Consider the following 25,712-nt stretch of genomic DNA (forward strand, 5'->3'; position numbering starts at 1 on the left):
CTCACATTACATAATATATCCTAACCTAAAAGACATAAAAGTGTACAGTTGGGCGGATACTATTATCCCTTCCTCAGTTCACGTCGCAAACTTCGACAGCTGCAGCTCTAATCTTCCTCGCCTTCAAGAGGAACAATCCAGTCTTTTGTTCCCATTCTCTATTCCCCATGAGGTCAAGACATGCAAGCGAGCCTATATAGAGTGTTACAGAAATAAAAGTGTAAATACCTAGTATGAAGATTTATTTATTTATTTAATCTGATAGGATTAAGGCCATAAGGCAGGCCTGCAGAACTCGCAAAGTAGGGGAACTATGACGTCAGCCTCACTCCACTTCTATTGGGGATGATCGACTTCCGCCCCAAGAATGAATGTTGATGCAGCCGAGCGTAACTAGAACGCCGTGACCGCGCAGGTAGAAAAGGTGGGTGGGGTAAAAGAGGGGAGGAAAGCAGTCGCTCTCAAGAGCTACAGTTCTGCAGGCCTGCCATAAGGCCTTCTCTTCCATCCTATCAGATAGCACATATAAATACAAAAAAAAAAGAGAAATACGGACGCTGATGAAAATAATACAAATTAAATTAAAGCCCTATAGGGGTCAACAGGGTCGAAAGAACACTATAGAGCTCTCATCGAGCTAATACAAGAAAAAAAAAAAAAGAAAGAAAAACAGAGATAGCAATGATGATAGTAATAACTGATGATAATGATAATAATAATAATAATAATAATAATAATAATAATAATAAAAATAATAATAATACATTACATATTAATTGTCAATTTTACAACAGCATAGTTACAATATTTATTATATGTCATGGGTTAAGCCGAAGTTTCGGAACCTGACAGGTGTTCAACAAGCAATTCCATGAACTAGAATGTGATTTTTTAAATTAAATTTGAATTTTGATATTGTCCGACAGTCTCATGTACTGCATGTTTTAGTAATAGAAATCTGTGTTGTAGGCCCTACGTTTTGACTTACCTCATAGTTCTTATTTTTTATTTTTATCATACGGATTTATAATAATAATAATAATAATAATAATAATAATAATAATAATAATAATAATAGTAATAAAAAAAGGTAAAGGTATCCTCGTAACATGCCATGAAGGCACTTGGGGGGCATGGAGGTAGAGCCCCTCCATGACCTCGGCACTAGAATGAGGTGGTGTGGTCGGCACCACGCTCTGACCGCCTTTTACCCCCGGGAAAGACCCGGTACTCAATTTTATAGAAGGCTGAGTGAACCTTGGGGCCGTTCTGAAAAATAATAGTAATAATAATAATAATAATAATAATAATAATAATAATAATAGTAATAGTAATAATAATAATAATAATAATAATAATAATAATAATACATTACATATTAATTGTCAATTTTACAACAGCATAGTTACAATATTTATTATATGTCATGGGTTAAGCCGAAGTTGCGGAACCTGACAGGTGTTCAACAAGCAATTCCATGAACTAGAATGTGATTTTTTAAATTTAAATTTGAATTTTGATATTGGCCGACAGTCTCATGTACTGCATGTTTTAGTAATAGAAATCTGTGTTGTAGGCCCTACGTTTTGACTTACCTCATAGTTCTTATTTTTTATTTTTATCATACAGATTTATAATAATAATAATAATAATAATAATAATAATAATAATAATAATAATAATAATAATAATAATAATAATAATATAATACATTACATATTAATTGTCAATTTTATAACAGCATAGTTACAATATTTATTATATGTCATGGGTTAAGCCGAAGTTGCGGAACCTGACAGGTGTTCAACAAGCAATTCCATGAACTAGAATGTGATTTTTTAATTCAAATTTGAATTTTGATATTGTCCGACAGTCTCATGTACTGCATGTTTTAGTAATAGAAATCTGTGTTGTAGGCCCTACGTTTTGATTTACCTCATAGTTCTTACTTTTTATTTTTATCATCATACGGGTTTATAATGCATCTTCCTGTGCCCAAAACCTACACTCTCATCTTTTTCCTCTAACCTTTTCTATCTTCTCATTCCAGTTCTTGTAACCCTTTTTCACACATTGCTTTCTCGACTTCCTGACTTTTTTATATGTTTTATGTACTTAATTTATTATAAATAAATATATCATCATAAGAGACAGAGTTGGTGACGGGATCTTGTTATGTTGGCATCATTGAGCTCGAAGTATAACCGCCGATAACCTTTCCGGCCTTCAGAGATTCGGTTCATAAGAGAGCAAGTCGATATCACGCCTTAGTCACAACATAAAATCACCAACTTGCTAGCAGAATAGTTTGCAGCAAATCAATGCGATAAAAGAAAGTTGTGATCAAAACAAATCACAGGCTGTTTGAAGGCTTTCCGTTATCATGGTTTACCATTGCACACGTTTGTTTTTAGCATTTTAAATGTATTTCAATGTAGCTGCTGTTGTTTTACTACAAAGGTCGAACCTAAGTTTACATATTGGCATTACGTCACACTAGGATACACACTTCCGCCCACACGGGATGCGTAGTCTGGCCAGAAGTGGTTATCATTACAGCTCTATTATATAAAAACAAATACTAAAAATTGTTTGCGATAGTGCCTCAAAACTGCATTGTAAATAAGCTATGGCAATGAATTTAATTGATTTTCACCGTGGCACATGCGGTCGCGTTTCCAGCTAAAAATGCAGCGGAGCAGAATTCAATTCTCGGGAAGGGTTTAAAAACGAAGGTCACGGGTTCGATTCCTGATGAAGCTATGGATTCATTTGACCTAATCATTCCGATTGGAAGATAAGATTGTGGTTCAGTCACTCAATATCAAAAATGAGTACTAGTTTTCCGGTTAATATTGGAGCCTAGGGTTAACCAAGGGTTCAGTGTTGTTTGGTTTTGTGCCATGCTAATCAAGTGACCAGGTAGTGTGTCTATTTATTAGGTCTAATGTTGTTTCACAAATGGTACAAACTTGAGAATGGAACTATCCAAAAGCCTTTGAGTTCTTCAAGATGGTGGTCGTGATGATGATAATGATGATGATAAATCCCGGATCTTACTGACATTCATTTGGTATTTTACAGACAATGTGAACTGATTTACAAATCCTGATAATTGCTTGACTGCAAGAATGCCTAATTCAAAAGCAGGCAACCACACTTTTCTCTCCACCAACTTTGTTCACCAGCCACCAAGGATTGTTATTGTATGATATGGAATGGCGTTCGGACGGAAATGATGCTGATGCCTAACGGAAGACCGAGAAAAGTCCCAACTGCGACCTTATCCGTTACAATTGTCATATGGATTGTTCAATTAAATATATCTAGCCTGGCCGGGCGTGGAACCCGTACCGTCTGCGTAACAGGTTTATGAAACCACATAGCCACTGCGGGGACTAAGTTAAAATTAAGTACAGTTAGAAGCATCGATTTTGACGTCTGTCCTTGACCATATAATCCTGTCTACGAGCAAATGTTATGGCTGTCACCTTCGTACACCCACGTTGATCCGTTTTGACCTAAGAAACCAAAACTCAGATGCCTGTCATTTCTGAACGTTGTTTATACAAACAGTGTTGAAATCGTGATGAGACGATTGTGTTGAAATTGGAGTGAGACGTTATGTTTCATATGAGCTTAATTTTGTGTTATGTCTCCAATCCATTATGAAATCGAGAAGATACTTTCACGTTTTAAATTGATTTATACAATTAAACATCCTGTTATGTCAAAATTGTAAAACAATACATTGCACAATCAAAAAAAGAAAGCTGTTGAAAATGTTTATAATTTTATGAAAGTACAATCAAATAACAAAGATTTTCGCCAGTGCTTTGTAAAGAAATTCAAATAGTGCAAGAAAGGGTCAACAAAGAGACTTGAGTGTTAATGAGTTTTGTTTCAAGAATTGTAAGGGTTCGAAATATGGAGGAAGTAGGGATTTCGTTTGACACACTCGGGGAGACACATAATTCATTCATTTATTCATAGTTTTATCTCCAAGGGCAGGTCCTTCACTGCAAACCCAGCACTCTCCAATCTTCCTTATATTCCGCCTTCGTCTTCGTCTCCGTATTTAATCCATATGTCTCTTAATGTTGTCTAACATCTGATATCTTCTTCTTCCAGTGCATCCTTCAGCAGACAGTTTTTTCTGAGCTAGTGATTCAGCCAATTTCTATTTATCTTCCTTATCACTTTCAGCATTATTCTTTCTTCAGCCACTCTTTCTAGCAAACCTTCATTTCTCATTTTGTCTGTCCATTTCACACGCTCCATTCTTCTCCATATCCACATTTCAAATGCTTCCAGTCGTTTCTTTCCAATTCGTCGTAAAGTCCAAGTTTCTGCCCCAAACAAAGCACTTCACTCGTCTGTTCCTAAGTTTTTTTTTTTCCGGAGATCCGTAGAAGATGCTTCTTTTTCTATTAAAATGTTCCTAAGAAAATGAATGAAAGTGACGATGTAAATAAAATTTTTATTTCGTGTACTCAAAATGTATATGTTCAAGAGAGTTATGTACCAACCACAAACACAGACACATACATAAAATGGTTAAAGTCATCTGAAATGATCAATCGTGACAAAAGTAGAACTAAATGTCAGTGAGTGAAGAGGATACTCAATTGGAGTTATCCTCTTCAGTCCTGGGAAGAATTTTGAGATTCAAAAATGTATGAAATTTTAATGTAATGTTGCAAATGGACTGTGTATTGATGAAAAAATTAGGAGAAAAATATTCAAGTAATGAAAGTAAGTTAATTCAAAATTGATGTATCCTATAGGAGGCCTTGGGACTCAATGTATTATAAATTAATTATATTGACTCTAGTCTGATTGAATATTCAGTTTTATTTGATAATATGTGATACAAAATAACAATTTTTACTTTGAAATCTAGAAGCCTGACGTCTTCCGTAGGAGACACAATGTATACCTCAATTTTAGTAATGCTAGTGGCTTATGCAGCAAATGCTGCTGCAAACTAAGTTCGTTAGACGTTCAAATAAAAATTTTTCAGATTTATTTTCAATGAAGAATAATTGTCTTTTTGATAGTTATTTGCTTCCATAATAATGAAACATACTCCCTCTGAATGGATTTTTTTGGCCAAATACTTTTTCTTGAACCTATCCAACTTCAGGTTTTGAGTTTCAACGCGAAAACCCAAGTATCAATGTCAGGACGATAGCAGTAGCTATTTCAGGTCATTGTGGATTGTAGGCAAAAGTTAAAAAAATGTCAGGTTTGCTAAGTTTTCGAATAATAGCATTTTTGTATAGCTGCTGCATGTAGAACTTGAAATGTAGAGCGTAAAATCATTTTATCCTACTAAGAGATCTTGCTGAAATGATCTGGAGACTACAAAATTTTCTAGGCCTGTTATTTTATCAGTAAGTAATACTTTTTTTTATCTTTCCTTAGGAACTGTAATTTTTGCGCTCTCTCGAGCCAATACTGAAGACAGTGACATTTGATTTTTAATAACAATATTATTATCTTACTTAAGTTTTGTAGTTATATATAGCAGTAACTCAGTAAATTATAGAAATGAAGATCTAAATTAAGATATTCTCTACATTTACTTACATAACCTCAAAACGTTTCACTTTCATGTCATCAATATAGCATCAATATTATGTACAATTAATGAAGAATAGACGCATCATGATATTAACTATAATAATATTTAATTTCTAATGGTAATAATGTCATCAAACCACCTCAAGTTTCGTAGATTTGAATATCCAATACACAGCTGTACTCAGAAAATTATACACTGCAGAATCTTATTTTAATAACAAATTCAATTGAGCTCTAAATATGTCGGCAATCCTGCAGGTCATGGACTTCGTGTAATAGCCTATTGTTTATTATAGTGTGTGTTTTCTTCTGAAATTCAATCAAGTCGGCCGTGATTCAGTAAAATTAGTTCTCAAAACTGACAACAGATGGATTTTGGAAAATAGGAAAATTATGTAGGAAAATTGTCATTTCACTGAAAACTACTACTTTTCCGAAAAACTTTGGATGCCAGGCCTGAAAATGAGAGGTCACTCATTAAAATCCGTTCAGTCCTTTTCCCGTAATTTCCATTACCAGTTCAAATTATATATATAGATTGTACAAATTTTAAGGCATGAATCTGATTATACCATCAAACAGAACAATGTTTTATTTAGCCCATTCAATATAATATTTATTCAATTTTTTAATATTATAAACAATCCAGTGACTTAACTACATGCATTTGTTCCATTTCCTTTTTTCCAGAAACAGCCATTTTGGAGCATGTGTGGCTGGTATGTAAGTTAATTCATATTTATGTGTTGCCGACGTCTCTTCTGAACATCCTTATCTAGTTTGAAGAAAATTAAAAACATTCTTCTTGAGATGGCGGGATTTTAAAAAAAGATTTTAATAAGAGACGCTAGGACTGAGGAGGTTATTCTTATGGCAGCTAGAGATGTTTTCAACCTTGCCGCTCTGAAACCACCAGACCTGGATCCGCCACTGCACAGAATGCCCGTCATTGTTAGTGCTGTTATTCTCTTAGTCAAGGTCACTGCAGTGGATTCGCTTGAAATTGCATTGTCTGGTATGAAATTATCCGGCTGCCTCTTTACTTCCCACAAGTTATATATGAAAGACTAACCCGTGATTTGGATTCCATTATGATTCAGCGCGGTTCACACACGCCGAGCGCTTGCACGTTGTAAATGACTGCAACGACATTTAAGAGGGTCACGCATTTTATACATACGCACGTATGTTCATTTAACAGGTACCACCAGTTCTTTATATGGACGCTTATTGAAAGTTGATCGTTATCTCAGGAAAGAAATGGCAATTGAAAATTCACTTTCTCAACCGGTTGAATACCTTCGCGTACATTTGTGTTCTAAAAATACATCATTAAATATATCCTTGCATTCTGCAGAGTTGTTCGCTATATATACTGGAAACTAATGTAAGAAGAAACTTTCTGAAGTAGGCAGCTGTCGTAAAGAAATATCACTACAAGGCGCTGCATCAAGGACTTCGGCAATATAACTGCTCAAACTTCAGTGCTAACAAGGTATCCTTCAGGATCTTCATGTGGATATCTAACTTCACAAGTTGTCCACGGGTCGAAAGTGTAAAGGGGAAGTAATTATAAAAAAACAGCTCTAATACAAACAGAAAAAACACAAAAGAACATCTTTAAAAAATAGCTTGCAGTTCTCATTTAAATAGCCTTTTCATTAGATTCTCCGTCATCCTTAACCTTTCCTTATCACGAAGGTCTGTAGATGAACTATAAACATATGGCTTCAATCTTCCAAATCATACTTGTTTACATTATTGATTGCCCTTTCTCGTTTAGTTATTTAGATTAATAATATTAATATAGATCTTAAGGTTTGCTTAATAGTACACAAATTGAAAATTTTTAATGTTTTTGCATTAGGTCTATCTTTTTTGTTTATTGTTACTGTAATTGTTATTTTTTGTTCGAATGAATGTTATTGTTTTTTCGCTGTATAGCTATATTTTTTCTGGTGTCGTGGAATAGAAGGCCTGATGGCCTGAACACCACCATAATGAATATATTATTATTATTATTATTATTATTATTATTATTATTATTATTATTATTATTATTATTATGTTATTAATAGTATTTTGGAGACTTTTAAAAACAGGGAAACTCCAGGAAAAGATTAAATTAATCTAGAAATAATTAAATATGCATAAGATAGAGCTAAAACAAGAATGTGTGATATATTTAACATATGTTGGTATACTCTAAAAATCCCTCAAGATTGGAATACGGCAATAGTGAAACCAATATTTAAGAAAGGCAATAGGAAAGATCTAAATAATTACAGGAGTATATGTCTATTGAATACATCTTATAAACTTTTCTCAAAAATAATTACGAGAAGACTGAATAAAATAACAGAAGTATTGCCGAAAGAGAATCAATATGGATTTAGAAAAGGACGATCATGTGCGGATTGTGTTTTTATAATGAAACAATTAATACAAAAAAGAAGAGAATTCAATTTGGAAACACACTTACTATTTGTGGACTACATTGAAGCGTCTGATAACGTATTAAGAGGAAAACTCTGGACAATAATGACTGAAAAAGGATACCTAAAACATTTGATAGATATGATTAAAATAATGTATAAAGATACAGCAATTGCTATAGGCAATGGTAATTCCACTAGTTTTAAAATAGAAAAAATGAACTTAGGAGTAAGACAAGGCTGTCCTCTTTCGCCGACTTTATTTAATATATACCTGGACGCAGCTGTCATAGAATGGCAAACACAGCTAAGTCAACATTTTAAACTAGGAACTACCATTGTAGACACAATTGTGTTCGCAAACGATCAAGTCATATGTGCAGAATCAGAGAATCAATTGCAAATAGCCACACTACTGCTCAAAAAAACTATGGAGAATTATAATCTCAAGATTTCGAAAAAAAAAAAACTAAAACAATGGCCTTTCGAGGGAAATATGCAGATCGATCTAAAATAGTTTTAAACGATGAAATTATCGAACAAGTACAGAGTTTTAAATATTTAGGATGTCACATATCTTATAATTGGGAAAACGATATAAAAGAAAAAAAAATACAAATTTCAATGCATGTGTGGGACGATTAAAAGAACATTACAAACAAAAACAACAAAAGAAACAAAACTAAAGTTTTATAAAGTAATGGCAGTTCCCATTGCGACATATGGGTCAGAAAATTGGACCATGAATAGATCAGACAGAAGATTATTAGAAACGTCAGAGCTGAAGTTCCTCAGATACGTTGCAGGATGTACTCTAAAAGACCATATTCCTAGTGAAACAATAAGACAAGAACTCAATATTTTTAATTTAAATGAAAAAATACAAAGTTACAAACAAAAATGGTATGAACATATTTTAAGAATGGTTCCTTCTACCCTAACTAAACAAGCTTTATTTTACCAGCCACAAGGTTACAGAGATGTGGGACGTCCTAGAAGACGATGGGAATACGAATTCTGAGAGCGGAACGGGCCGATGGCCTACCATGAAGAAGAAGAAGAAGAAGAAGAAGAAGAAGAAGAAGGAGGAGAAGATTATTATTATTATATTTGTATTGACAGAGAGGGTGCAGAAATAAGTGCTCTCCAATGTTCAACGATAGTGTAACATACAAGTCATGGTAGACACTGATACATACAGATTAGAAGGGAATGTATTGAATTCCTTCTTAGATAGGATTTATAAAAGTATGACGAACAAAACAGTGTAACATTTCATTCCTTTGGAAATGGTTAAACAAATCGTGTTAAAATTTTTATTGTGAATTCTACGAAATTAAACACAGTTCATTTTACAATAAATACAGAGTGATTTATATAGAACTGACACATTTCTTTCATTAATTGTTTCAAAACGAATTGTGCTAGCGACATCTTATTATACCTAAAATGTAGAGGAATTTTGGGAGATTATTTATCTCTATAGCAAATGTTGTCCGGCGTTGTCAAATCCGGAGATCTCGGTGGCCACAGGTTCCTGGAAATTATTCGGTCGTCACATAACCGAATAAATGGAACCATGCTTCATCTGTGAACCATGTGATGGACAATATGGCAGGATTTTGCATAATGAACGTCTGAAACCAACGACAATAATTCAATCTTTTATCCTTATCTGGTTCCTGTAGCTGATGAACAACCGTAACCCTATATGGCTTTAGGCTCTCTGACACATTGAGTATGTGTACCCTGTCTCCTGCGACAAACGTCTTAATGATTTTTTGGGTGACTGCTCCAGTCGTGCTCTTACGTCAACAACAACCGTGGGAAGCCTAGATGAACGATGCTTGCCCTTTTCACTCACCAGAGATCGAGTTGTTTCCAATTTGTTTACCAGTCCCAGTATTGTGTTTCTTTTGGGAGGATTGCGAACACCAAATTCTCTCTGGTATGCCCTTTGAGTAGCTGTAATTGATGGAGCAGTCACCCAAAAAACCATTAAGACGTTTGTCGCAGGAGACAGGGTACACCTACTCAATGTGTCAGAGAGCCTAAAGCCATTTAGGGTTATGGTTGTTCATCAGCTACAGGAACCAGATAAGGATAAAAGATTGAATTATTGTCGTTGGTTTCAGACGTTCATTGTGCAAAATCCTGCCATATTGTCCATCACATGGTTCACAGATGAAGCATGGTTCCATTTATCCAGTTATGTGACGACCGAATAATTTCCAGGAACCTGTGGCCACCGAGATCTCCGGATTTGACAACGCCGGACAACATTTGCTATAGAGGTAAATAATCTCCCGAAATTCCTCTACATTTTAGGTATAATAAGTTGTCGCCAGCACAATTCGTTTTGAAACAATTAATGAAAGAAATGTGTCAGTTCTATATAAATCACTCTGTATAATAAAATATATGTATCTCTGCTTCTGTACAACGTCACAGTTTGCGGTGAGAGGTAAGAGAAATAGCAAACGGTTGTAATGCTTCTTAATACTTTGACGCTCAGACCAAGATAAGCCATTTCAAATTTAGCGGTCACTCACTGGCAGAGATAGGCTGCAATGCAACATCTGTATAATAAAAAGTCTGTACTCAGGCTGAAACTCGTGTTTTAATCGTAAATAGAGAAGATAAAAAACTATCAAGATTGAAAAGTGGACGCCTCGGGAAAATGTAAGTGGCAGGATCAGAATCCCTTCCCGCTCTGCGTCAAGTGAAAAACAGAAAACACATCATCAGCATTTTCCTGCATTAGCAACACATTTAACAATATACAGGGACAACTATAGGCCTACATAATGATTTAGAACATTAAAAATACAACTTCTGGATTTCGCCAAAGGACCTCAGGATATCAGGATGAAAAAAAGTGTAAAATAAGTAATGCAATGGTGAAAAAACGTATATTTTCGATATGTTCACGGAAATAGGCGTTTTCAGCATTTCCGATACGGCAATCATGGATTTTGTTAAGCTATTTAAATTGCAAATTACATTCCTCGTAAACCATTGAACAAAATTTGACATTTAGTATTTGAGAGAAAATTTATTCTGTAAGAGTGCAGTTTCACATGTAATTTTATTTCCAGTATAAAAATAACTTTCCTATAATTAATATCTCAGTAGCTATCGCGTCTTTCGCAGTCTTTCACATTAATTTTCCTTTCGTTCATTTCTTTGAAATGTTCGACATGACAAGTGAGAATTTATTGGCGTATAACGTCCGACTTCAGAAAATACATGACATTACATTGACAACGGAAAATGTATATGCTTTGGGTGAGACCCGAACCCACGACCAATCTTCTATAAGATACTGTGTTAATAAATAAAAATAATTATGAGACACAACATTTCAACCAGTGTAATAGTTCAGCATAAGGTGATTATAAATATTTATTTTCCTCTTTCTGGGCCCTATTTCATAAAGGTAATAATTTAATGCCATTACTAAAATGGTAATAGCATTAAGTAATATTATTACTGTTCTGTTTCATAAAAGTAATAGTTAATAATATTATTTATTACTGTAAACGCTCATAATATTACTAAAATAAATAATAAAATTACTAAAGTGTTTCATAAAGCAGCAAAGATAATTAAATTTATTAATAATATGAACGTTTGTTCCATGACAGTATTTTAAGTAATAGTTTAATAATTTGTAAAAATTAAATGCCAATGTAGGGTTAGATTTTGAAGATAAAACCGTGAAAACGTTTGAAATAGATAATTCTGACTCAAATAGTGATGAAGAGGGAGTGTTTGTCAGATGTCCAAGAAATTTTAGACAACGAATATCCTACAACCATGCAAGAAAGTTACGAATATAATGAATAATGAAAGGTTTCGCTTAAATTTTGAAACATTTGGATATGTCCTTCAAAGAATTGATAACTTGTTAGAACATCTCACAGAAAGGAATAAATCGTTAACTTCTCAGAAACAGCTACAAATTGCTCTGCATTGGTTGGGTAGTGGTGGACAATATCATTGTGTATCAGACATGCATGGAATTAAATTAAAACAGACTAAAATATAATTGCAGACAAAGAAAAATATTACGTACTTAACACAGTTCTGGTTCTCATGTTTGGCCATGTTGCGTTATGTACATAAATATAATCTTTATCACTCGTTACCAAGCCAATTGATACAGCAAAATTCCGCAATTCCATCCAAGCTTCTTTCTTAGAGTTTTTTTTGTTACTGTTGGTGAAAACCCTCAAATAGTTGACCTTTCAATTCGTGAACTTTTCGCAAAAAAAAAAAAAAAAAAAAAAAAACTCTGTTTCTTCAAGTTATTTTCCCCATTTTAAAAAGCATCAGAGACAAAATGAATGACTGACCAAGTCCCTCTCCATTCTTACAAATTGTCATAGACGCCAATGTAGATGGACCATACTGAAATTGAAAGCTATCTTATCTAATTGAAAAAGAGGAACAATTAGAAAGGGTCAAACCTAAATTAAATTATAGTATAGAACTGTTAGAAAGTAATTACTATATATTTTTCATTTTTTTTATGTTATTTGAATGAATGAACTTAACGTTTTTCCCCTCCTTTCTTGTCATTTTTAAAATTATAATTGTTCAGAAATATATGTCTATGGGACATTTACATCACAAAATACAGTAATATTAACTTTTGCTGTACCTATTGAAATGTTTTTTCAATGTATACTTGGGACAACCTGAATCTATATAGGTACTCTTGACTAATTAACATTGTGAAGATCTTGGTGAGCCAAGATCTTGTGCAGACATATATCAACAAGTGGATGTATTACAAAACATATGGACTACTTTAACCATCCCTATTGATAAACTAAAATTTACTTACGAGATTTATAGGTACCGTATCTACAATTCCACATCACAATCTCTAATAATTAGAACATATTTGTATTTTGTATAGTCAGGTAAATTCTTGAAAATACTACTTACAACATAATCAGCAATAAAAGCCCATTAAGATAATTTCAATATTTTTATTAATTTCGTCATAACATTAATCTTCTACAACATCCACACATTCAAACTCAAATACGATATTTTCTAGGAACGACTTCACCGCATTTGCATTTGTATTTATTTACTCTTGCACCAATAATTTTTTAAGCTTTTTTATGTAAATAGGCCTACTTGCGCAGTATTCCGAACTATAACGGAACTTGAAATATCTTGCATAAGACGCTTTATAGGGTCCACTAACCCTGTCGTTAACACTGTCCGTAAGGCTGCTCCAATATTATCATCAAAAGTTTTCACTGCTTAATATTTTCATACGGTACTTCTTTAGACAACGAGGTGCAAGTTTTACACACACACACACACACACACACGCGCGCGCGCGCGCGCGCGCTTCTGTCACTGATACACTGTTTTTGGAGTTGCAAACTTTACAACAGCAGAGACGTGAACAATTAGGAATGATAAATATCTGTTCACAATATTTTAGATTTATCAAATTGTTTCTTTTACTCGTAAATCAACTGAATCAAATAACAAACAATAACTTCGAGTTGCAATGATTTACAATCTTATCTGAAATAAATGTCTCCCAAACCTTTACACATAGTACGATTTACTCTGTTGTTGCTATTAAACATAGTACTTCAAAACTTATTTCATTCAACAACTGTTAACAGAGAGGATAATATAAATAGCTGTAGAGTGCAGACCAACTAGGTTATGTTTGTCAGCCTTAACCTCAAATCACCTGGCTGCAAACGATACAAACACATTATAACCACTGTTTACCATGCATGACCATTCGCAACCAAAGTCTGATAGAATGCGCTCATTAAGAAATTAATAATATTACTGTACGTATTTTATGACTCGTGCAAAACGTTTATGAAACAGAATTTAGTCGGTTAATAAAATTATTTTCATGACTGTAATGCTATTACTTAATATTATTATTGTGTTTATGAAACAGGCCCCTGGGCTTGCACTCCCTTTTGATGAAACACTTTTTTGACTATTACTTTTCTTATCTCGATATTATTTTTCTGTTGTGTATTCAGACATTTTTCTTACGAAGTGCAAGTCATTTCCTCATTTGAGTAATAGCTTGTTTTTTTTTTTTCTTTTTCCTTGCTATAATGGTGTCCGAAGACAACATGACGTTACGGAAACGAAGAATCATTTCTTCTCTGCTTGGCAGCATCGAAATATGTTGTAACTTGACAAGGAAAGAGCAGTCAGGCCATCAGTAAGGGGCGAGAACAGATGTTCTGCTTTGTTCGGCGAGCTGTTCTTGAGCAAGGGCAAGCACAAGATTCCGCCTTTAATTGCCGCCATCGTACCAGAATTTTATTACTCTCTTACACTGATGTCATATATGTTTTGCAATTAATTTCAGATTATTCTTGTCAAGTAAAAAACAATACAATATCACAGCAATGTCACGTTCTTAATTTAAAGCAATCCTTTTTCTATCCAAATAATGTGGATGCAATGTGTGAAAGAGGTACCTAATAGTTTTTATGCTCGATCATGCCGAAATGTAGTAATTATACACCTGGTAGTAGCTCTTTAATGCACCTCATTAAAGTACATCTATTCATTATAGTTCAGTTGCTCAGCCAATGAGAAATCACTATTGTACCCTTATAAAACCGCGAGTATCGATTATTCTCGGATATGCAATCGAAAGACAATTAGCGAAACGTCACGGAGGCTGGAAAGCCAATACTGTCGCAGAAGGTTATGTTCTGTTACTATAATAATTAGCGTTAATTGTAAATAATATTCAAATAAATTCAATTTGTCATCTCGTTTTTCAATTCTAAATCAATTTCCAGGTTATATCAATATTAATGTTCATGTTATTCTCTAGATCATATCAAGGTCAATGACATTCGTCCCTCGGAAAAAATCAATACTTTCGCGTCTGCGCACATCTCACAATTTAGAAGGTCAGTTCCGCTCTTCACTTAGATAATCATAACATGAATACTTATGAATAATTTCAAGTTAGAAATATGGTCGAGCATAAAAAGTCGTATGAAACTTGCCTATAATGGTAATTAAGACGCTCATATGAAAATTATGAAACTCGCTTGCGCTCGTTTCATAAACAAACATACTCGCATCTTAATTACTACCATTATAGGCTCGTTGCATAATGTACTATTTTAATTAATGTAATCCTGGAGAATTTTACATTTTTATTGGCCGTTTAACTTCCCTTGTTCTGTATCTTACATATCAATGCCTGTGGGGAAGGGGACAATCCTATGGATACACACACACTAGACACCGACGCATAGTGAGCCTCTGGCGTCAGCAGAGCGTACGGAGACACACAGAGCCACACACAGGATAGGACATTAAAGAAGGACTTCCATTCATGCCCGAGGCGGGATTGGAACCCACGAACATTCGGACCGCGCCGCCTAAGGGGAGGGTGCCTTACACCACGGAGCCACCCGGTTTGGTTTAATAATAATTAATTCATCATCATCATTGGCATTACGGCCCTTATAGTTAGCCTTAGCCTCCCTCAGAACATCCGACCAATCACTCCTGTCTATTGCTCGTGTTCTCCATCTTCTATTTCCAACTTTTGTTAGGTCAGCCTGAACGTCATCCAGCCATCTCAATTTAGGTCGTCCGACTTTCCTTCTTCCTACTGGTAATGCATCTAGTAGAGCTTTGGGTGTGCGTTTGTTCTCCATCCTGGCTACGTGTCCCAGCCACTCTAACCTTCTGAGTTTTATGTCAACAACAATGTTGTTATCTTTATATAATTCATATAACTCAGCATTTGTTTTAATTCGCCAAAACCCTTGCTCATAAGTAGGCCCAAAGATTTTCCGTAATACTTTCCGTTCCCAGGCATTTAAGATCTTTATTGCCCTTTCAGATAGAGTCCAGGTTTCACTTCCATATACTACTATTGGTTTAATAATAGTTTTATATATTCTTATTTTAGCTTTTCTTGAGATACACCTAGACTTCATAGTTTTATTCAATGCCCAAAGACCTCGATTCCCAGCTGCAATCTTCTCTTTTATATCAGTCATAACATCATAATAATAATTAATTACTAAATTAAAATATAATAAAGCATGTTATTTATTTACGTCGTATCGTATTTATTTCGAATTTGTAAAAAAAAAAAAATTATTAAACTTAATTATTTACAAACACAACTACAGCTATCTAGAGAACTACTACAAAGGGTCGTACTGAAAGTCATGAGCAACACATTGCTATAATTTCAATTTCAACAATGTAACAAAATCGATTATTTGATCATAATCTAACAGACTTTACACTATGTATTGACATATTGTGACGTCATTAACTTCTATCATGTGACCACAGGTAATGTTTGTAAAATGATCGACAACGATGTTTCGTTTCGACAGCGTGCTGTCATTAAATTCCTTGTTAAAGAAGAAAAATCTGCTGCTGAAATTCAACTCAGACTTCAGTGTGCATACGGAGATGTGTGCATGGGCGCCAGCAGTATTAAGAGATGGGTGAAACATTTCGAAGATGGGAACACGAGCATCCAAGATGAGCCTCGTAGCGGTCGCCATCGAACTGCCTCCACGGAATGCAAGAAGGAAAGAGTTGATGAGTTCTGGGATGCATTTTGGTTGAATTTCTTGAACCTGGACAGACCATAAATGCTGTCCGCTATATTCAGACAGTTTTGAAGCTCCGTCGTGCATTGCGCGAAAAAGACCCTGAAAAGATCATCCTGAAACAGGATAACGTGTGGCCTCACTCTGATCGTGTCACCGTGGAGAAAATCAGAACATTTGGGTGGGGAAACTCTTCCAAAATTTCCCTACAGTCCTGATTTGGCACCCTCCGACTGCCATCTTTTCGGTTCTGTAAAGGAGCAGCTGCGAGGCCAACGCTACGAGACGCTGCAGGACATCCGGAAAGCAGTGCGTCAGGATCTTCGGGAAGATGAAACGGATTTCTACAGCAAGGGAATTTTCAAACTTGCAGAACGGCGAGAAAAATGTGTGCAAAGAAATGGAGACTATGTTGAAAAGTGACAGAAAAGTCTGTAGATTAAGATGATGTACCTAGTTTTTCTTAAAAAAAACTTAAGATTTATAACAATGGGTTGCTCATGACCCTCGTATAATTACAACGGATTAATGGCAAATATATTAATTCTCTTATAAACGAAATTAAACGACATTAAAAATAATGGAAATTTAATTAAGTTTACAAAATTATGGAAGTGACAATTGATAAAAGTAGATTTATTGGGTTCAATTAATCCTGAGAAAAGTGACGTTGATTGTTCCTGGCTTTATTTATACTTAGGTTATGTTGTTTTTCTTTAATTCGCTAAAACAAATGCCAATTATCGACGGCTACGCTATCTTGTAGTATGAACTATTGTGTTCAGCATAACAATAATTCCTTCCTATACTTTCAGTGTACTTGCTGAAGCCAAGGTGCGATAACTCACAGTTAAGGTATCACGGAGTAAAAGCCGAATTTTTAATTATAATATTAGCTACAAGAATACTCTTTACACAAATAAATCACCCATTAGCAATAGGACTTTGACAGTCATCAACGACAAGGCAAAAGTGGCAAAAAGAATTCGATAATATTTCAGTGATAGATGGCTCTGATTGGTTGAAATTGAACGGATTCTTACACTCCATTGGTGAATTGGTGCATGACCGAAACAGTCGTAGTAATTATAAAAAACAGATTTAGATTTTTCCACAGCGCGGCAATATTTCTGGCAGGCACCGGCGTAGCTCAGAGGTTAGCGAGCTTGACTTGAGATTTGCAGTGTTGCCAGCGTTGTTTTTTTTTTCTTCCTTATCTGGCGAGGAATAAGTTTGTCGTTGCTGGTATAGGAATGTAGCGGATTTTTTACTCCTTTGGGAGGCAATTTTTTTTTTTTTTCACTGACAATATAGGAATCCAGCGGCTTTGTCAATGCTTCTTGGTGACTTTCCATGAATCGGTGTTGGCAAAACTGGTACTTTAAAGGCAATGCTCGAGTGTGGGTACGAATTTCGCATAGGGCTCATTGCCTGGATGGATTTATTTTTTTATATTTTCGCTAACTGTAAGACAAATGCCACGTAATCCCATAACGAACCCTCGCATTCATCTCGCGAAGTACTATCTCGCTGTCAACAATTCTACTACACTAAATAATCGACTAATCGATATATCACTGTTAAATAATTAAAAAAAAACAATAGCGTTAAGTGCGTATGCCATTGCTACATGCAGAAATGAAATTAATCCCCATTTCAGTTTGGTTGATAGGCTTTCCCCTCTACTCACGCACTTTACCATCCGTGAAGGGGAAGATGCTACTGTCTGTCTTACTAACGTTCGACTAATTGACTCTGAGCATAGTGACAATTCTTATTATTGAAAATGTTTACCGGTAATCTATATTTCGAAAATCTGTACTAAGTGTTTGTATTTCATTTTATCGTTGTTTATATCAACTGGCACATTAAAAAGCTACTGACAGCAGAAAATAAATGTTTTCTTCACCGCTAGTTGCTACTCTACAGCATACACAACGGGACAATCTGCACTGTATCACTCCCCCCCCCCGACTTCATAATACAAACTAACATCCCTTAATTTAATTAATTATCAGTCGAAAATATTGTAAGAACGACACTAAAATATACTGAAACATGTACAAGTAATTGTAAAACATCTGTGTCACTGTATTTTATATCCACTTATGTACTTCATTTAATATTTTATTTTCTTGTGTGTACAACTTGGGGGGTGCAGGTATAAGAGATACCAGCTACCGGTATGTTCCTGACGGACTCAGGGCATGTAGAAAAGGAAAGAAATGCCTTCGCATCCTCTCAACTTGTATGAAATGTCGTTTACAAATGTCATATCGGTAATTTTATAATGAAACTTACAACAGAGTCTGTTTTGTCAATAGTTACAAAAAAAAACATAGGCTATACAGCAAGTATAAATAAAACTACACAACACGTACTACGTACAAATATTTAGTAACAACCATATTGGACCGGGATGAAATTTCGCATCCAGATCACTGTCAAATACTCAAATGAGCTTTAGTGTTATAGAAATACCTGAAATATTCTGAATAGTGAAGTAGTCCATCGAGGATCTCAACTATCTCCTGGAATCCGATGCAGTCTCTTTCTCAACGTGATTCTGACCGATATCACAGAGATCTCCAGCTCGATTGAAGTGTCTGACTGGCACTGATCACGTCTAGAAGGAGCGAAGTCCGGGGGATCGGATTTCAGATCCGGTTCCAATCAATTCCCGTATCGTATAACCTAGCAATTCTCACTGAAAACGGAGACGCAGTCAAGGGCTTCGTTTGATGGACGTCATATTTTAATTGTTAAATAAATAGGCCTACATAAGATAAACAGATACATAAATTTATAAAGAGGAAATGACATCTGGTTTTCCAGAGGTACGTCGTTATTTTTCTAATTTTGTTCAAATAACAGGTTGATACATACGTTCGTAGCGTTTTTATTTTCCATGGCTGTAGGGCCTTTGTAAGAAATTTGTTTAGGATCTGTCATTTATCATTTTAATGTCATACTATTCTGTCTGTATTTCTAGACTAATGTTATAAAATTAAGACTATGTATGTATGTATGTATGTATGTATGTATGTATGTATGTATGTATGTATGTATGTATGTATGTATGTATTAACCAGCGAATAGGGATTATAAAGAATGGACACTGAGCGAATTTTCCTGTGTTTTGTTTCTCTGTGCGCCAGCGGCTAGTTCCACTTTCAAGCGCTAGAGGTAGTGTAATCGAGCATACGCTAAGATAATAATTGAGAATAGAATTATGGCACAGGATCCAAACATCGCCTACCTTATTGCATAATCCAGTAACGCTTTGCTTCAAATAAATTCAAGTTAACAGCTTTTCCTTATTTCTCAGTGACAAACTAGTTGTAATAATAATATTTTATATTTCAGATATCATAAATTATATTATAAAATAATATAATACATTATAAAATTAAGTATCGAATTCGTTTAATATTTGTATATAATATAATATAGGTATATGGTTTTACTTCTCGTAAGAGTTTTGTTTTTTCCATTTTCAGCGCTATCAAATCATTACATATTTTAATTGTTGTTGGGGTCAACGTCTGAACTCTCGTTATAAAGGAACTCCAGAGTCTAGACATTACAGTTAATGAAGGATTTATTATTTTATGGATCCAATTAATTTTATTTGAGTACATAATGTACCTAGATGTATTAATTGTATGTGTTATATTTCCGCTGTGTCGACTGCTAGCTGGTGTGATGTGAGCGCCAACTCTAGGGAGAAAGCAGAATCTGACGCTCTAGCTGGCTTGAAGGTCATTGAAATCGGTCCGGCTACATCAAAGGTACCGACGCGAAGTGTCCATTCTTTATAATCCCTATTCGCTGTATTAACATTACAATTGGGTATACACCCGGTGGCAGTGATATACAATAATATTACAATAATTATATTAATAAAATTTACAATAATTACAGCAATAAAAAATAAAATGTTGGGATGCCGGAGGGAAAAAGACCTTTAGGGAGGCCGAGACGTAGATGGGAAGATAATATTAAAATGGATTTGAGGGAGGTGGGATATGATGATAGAGAATGGATTAATTTTGCTCAGGATAGGGACCAATGGCGGGCTTACGTGAGGGCGGCAATGAACCTCCGGATTCCTTAAAAGCCAGTAAGTAAGTAAGTAAGTAAGTAAGTAAGTAAGTAAGTAAGTAAGTAAGTAATAAAAAATAAAATAAACGTAAATTTATTTCTAACTATAAATAAACAGATGCAATAAACCTAGGACTATAAATAAAAACTATGCGATAATAATGCCAACAATAAGGAAAAGTAAATCTAATTTATAAGTACTTCTATTACACCCAACTATTACTAACTTAAGTTACTACATATCACCTTAATTAATTACATAAGTTATCAACTTAATTACAGGACATAGTTGAGGATATTTAAACTAATATTTTCACTGTCACTATAGACAACATTACATATAAATTGTGTAAAACAAACGTAAAAGTGACAAAAACAGTGCACTGAAAGGCACTGCAATACCAAAAGGCACAGAAAGTGTTTTGAGCGTAATCCAAAAGAAAAAGCACCATCACCGTCTTAAAATCATGAAGATATTAACTCGACGTTTAGCATAGATTTGTGTAGCCTACCATGATGTTCAGTAAGAAAATCCCAATTAATAAATTAAATAATAATCTACATTTTAGGGAATTTATAGAAAAGTACATAGAAAATTAGTGGTTTTCAGTGATGAGAGACATAGCCTATGCAATGTCCTAATGAAACACAAAAAAACATCAGACAATAGGAATATCTTGTAGGCCTACTACATCATGCACCAATAACGTCATGTGCCATTGACAAAAATTTCTTGCAATATAAAATCATTTCAAGTGACATTCGCATATGTTCAAGTTCCGTAACTTACGAATGCACGTTATTATTCACTGCAAAGATCACGACGAAAATGAACATCACGGCTCAAGCATGTTTACTAGTATAGCTTCTGAATGTACTCCACGAACACGCAGCGAGACGTGTTTGTTTATATCCTTATCGGCATTACCTGTGTTCGGCGTACTATATACCCAATGTGTCTATAACTTCAGTCTTTAGGTAGCTGGAATACGAAGCCTATTTATTGCATTTTCAACTTTGGTTTAAAGGGGAAATCTTTAGTGCCTATTCAGAAGTGGAGGCATAGAATGGACACTTTTCATTGCAGATGAAATTTTATTGACAAGACTTTCGGATGTTTGGTTTTCCTCCCTCTTCCCTCACTCCCTATTTGAAGTGTTTGGTAAGTCAGGTACGGTTGTGACGGTCTGAAAGATTAGGTTCTCTTTCCTCTTTTTACCTGAACGCGAAGGTGCGGTAGGTCATACATTGGAATCGTCGTGTTTTATAACATCAATAAAGAAGTACAGTCAAAAGCTCTTCACTTTAAAATGTTTTGCAATAACATTCAGAACTCTAGTTCCCACTCAACCATACGAACTGAGCATTGGAGCTCTTTCGAGAGAAATGAGATTGAAGGTTTATGCTAACACTTGTCTCCTTCAAGCGCAGAAGATAACAAAAAGTAAATTTTTATTTTGTTGCTTCTTGTTGGATTTCATTGCCTATATTTGAAACATGTTTACTTTTATACCAAATGCTCAAGGCTCCATCGTCGTCATGGTTATCGTCTTTATCAACTTTGATTTTGTTATTATTATCATAATCATCATCATTCTTGCGGACGAAATCATCGTTTTCCTCACTGTCATAGTCGACGTCGTTTTCGTAATCTTTTCCGTGGCTTTTATAGTCGTCATTATTACCGTAGTCGTTTTCGCTACTGTTGCCGTTGCTTCTATTGTTGTCATCATAATCATTACTATAGTGATCACCAGGGAACGGATTTATATGGACTAAAAATATATGAAATATGTAAATATATATGTAGTTATTTTTACCAAAATATGGAATTAAATATGGATTTTTACCAAAATATGGAATTAAATATGGACTTAAAATTATAAAAAAAATGACTATGTACGTTAAATATTGGTACATTTTAATCAAACTAAACAAAAAATATAATGGACGTACCTTATCTTCCAATGTAGTTTCAACAAAACACAATTTTTATTGTCTGTTACCATAACAATAGGTTACAAACATTTCTTTCAAGTGCTGAAAAGTGAATCTTCTTCTATTGTCTCTGAGGATAGATTTATACTGACTAAAAGAGCGTTCGACGTCACAAGAAGTAACTGGTACATAATTCAATTTCACAATGTCTGCTGGGGATAAGTCCAAGTTAATCTTCACTGTTGATTCACCACTCATCACAGCAACAACCTTTTGTAGTTCTTCATATCCAGGGTTTTTTGAAAGTACAGTGTCCACCTTAGCTCTTACTGCATCTGCAACTTTACCTCTACCACGATTCAGTTGTTCCACAGTACTATTTATAATTTCAAAACTTTCAGATAGTGAAAGGTGCCTATTTTGGAGACTTTTGAGCGTTTTTATGATGCATGAAAATGTATGCTGAATGTGAGCTAAGTCATTCTTCACACTTATGTCACAGGTAACTGTTTTCGCAGTATCAATTGAGACTGCATCTTCAGAGTCCAATGCAAGGAGAACATTGTTAATAGAGTCTATATGTTCGGCATAATATTCAACTGCTTCTAGCCATGTACCCCATCTAGTTAAAATTGGCTTTGGTGGCAATGGAATTTCAGGGTACATTTCTTTCAACACGTTAACTCTACTGGGAGCTTTGAGAAATACTTTTTTCACTGATGAAATCAACAAATCTACTTTAGGGAAATTGTCTCTGACCACTTCTGCCACACGATGAAATGCATGCGCCACACAAGTAAAATGAGTCAATTTAGGATATACAACAGATAATGCTTGTCCAGCTTTGACCATATAAGGGGCAGCATCGCTAATAAAGAATAACACATTATCGTACATAATACCCTTTGGCCACAGGATACCCATAGCTTCGTTGAACAGTTTAACTATAGTTTTGTTATTGCACTTTTCTAGAACATCACAATGTAAAAGAATTCGTTCAGAATATTGTTCACTTAACAAACCGATAACTACATTACCAACAAGTCTACCTTCTTTGTCGGGAGTCTCATCAATGGAAACCCAAATTGAACTATCTTTAATTTCATCTCTTATCTTCTGTATTGTCTCATCGTAGATGGATGGAGCATACGTCTTCCTAAGTGTTGACTCATCCGGGATTGTATGTTGAGTATATTTTTCAAGGAATTCCCTGAAGACCTTATTCTTTAGTTTGTAGAGAGGAATATCAGCAGAGATGAGAGAACGGCACAGGTCGATGTTAAACTCAGATCTTACATTCGATGTTGTTGGTTGTGTTAAAAACAATTGTCTCTGCTTGGAATTTAGTTGTTTGTTGGCCTGATGTTTACTAGTTGTAATGTGTTGTTGCACCAGGAACTTTTGTGTAGATGATACTGCACACTGACACAAATTACAAAATAATATTTTATTGTCAGTTGATAAACCATCTTCTTTAAATTCTGAAATGTAACTTGTTAGTTTTGATTTTAAATTGACTGAATGACGTACTTTTGGCATATTTACCGTCTTTATAGTATGATTTACAAAACTGAACCTATGTGTACTCTGACTGGCATTTAACTGTTGAGCTGCACAACTGAAGTCTGTTAAAAATTTTTAATTAAATTAATACAGTTTTGTAACTTACTTTCCCATTGTTGATAGGACTGCTAATTTTCAAATAACTCTGATGTTAAAGGGATTACTGAACATGTGTTTAAATCTCTATTGTTGAAATGTATTTTTAAAAGTTAATGGAATTTTGTTTTGTTTTATTGTTAAACCTAATATAATATGGACTGTTTTATATGAAATATGGAAAATATATGGAAATTAACGAAAATATGTACTAAACTCTAAAATATGGAAAAATATGGAAAATAAAAGTAGGATTTTTCAACCCTACACATTGTGAAACATAAAGATAATGCAAAATATAAATTATATTAGCTTTATAAGTAAATATGTATTTACATATAAATCCTTTCCCTGGTGATCACCAACAACGTCATTTTTGTGACTGTCTCCCTCTCTTTTTCGTCGTCGATTTGATCACTGCCGCTTCTGTCGACATCGGCGTCGTCGTAATCATCATCATCATCATCATCATCATCATCATCATCATCACCGTCTTCGGTCATTGTCTCTGCCACTTTTTTCGTCATCGTATTTGCTGCAGTCGCTTCTCTCGTCACCGCCATTGTCGTAGTCATTGTCTACGAAAATGCAAGATTTGTCGTTTTCTTAATTTCCGTTGTTATTCTTATATTTTTATTTATTGTTCTCATGGTATCGTCATTGTCGTTATTGTAACCAACTCGCTTTCATCATCATCACTATCATTATCACCGTCAATATAAGACAAACATCCATTCACTTTACATTCTTTATTATTTATTAATTTGTCATCATGGCCATCATCATTACTGTTATAATCATTTTGTCATTGTCTGCGCCACCTTTTTCTTAGTAGTCAGCATTGTTACCGTCATTTATGTCATCATTATTGTCATTATAATCGTTGTCGTTATCAACGAAATTATAGTCCTAGTCATTTTCATGATTTTCGCTGTCATTTTTGTGACTGTAGCGTGTTCATAGGAGCCGTCATTTTCGTCATAGTACCTCGCGCATTAGCCTATGGTCTGATGTGGCATGTGGAAGGACCGTATCATTGGTCTGTATAGTTTCAAAGGAAATGTAACTGACGAGTCATATCTGCAGAATATTGGCTAATGCCGGAATTGAACGTCCTTGGTGACCCGCCTGCGTGTTTCATGAAGTCGACGCCCGTCACATACTGCCACAGCAGTGCGGGATTCGTTGGACGAAAGTTGTCCCAATGGATTGGTCGCAGAGGTCCCACCAAATGGGCTCTACGCTCGCCGGACTTGAATACCCTTGACTTTGCTTTCTGCAGATATATTAAGTCACGGGTCTATAGCGTTAAGATTCGAGACATGGCACATCTTCACCAAAGGATCGAAGACATGAAAAATCTGCAGCGAAGGAT

At 34.8% G+C, this 25,712-nt stretch overlaps 1 protein-coding gene across 7 annotated transcripts in view; it reads right to left on the reverse strand.

Annotated features, from left to right (window-relative positions):
- The window catches only part of Msp300 (Muscle-specific protein 300 kDa), a 1,097,375-nt gene that overhangs the window by 586,698 nt on the left and 484,965 nt on the right, over window positions 1–25,712 (reverse strand). The gene's annotated exons all lie outside the window — the stretch shown is intronic.

The sequence above is a fragment of the Periplaneta americana genome, chromosome 7 (assembly GCF_040183065.1).
Source record: "Periplaneta americana isolate PAMFEO1 chromosome 7, P.americana_PAMFEO1_priV1, whole genome shotgun sequence".
Lineage (NCBI taxonomy): Eukaryota > Metazoa > Arthropoda > Insecta > Blattodea > Blattidae > Periplaneta > Periplaneta americana.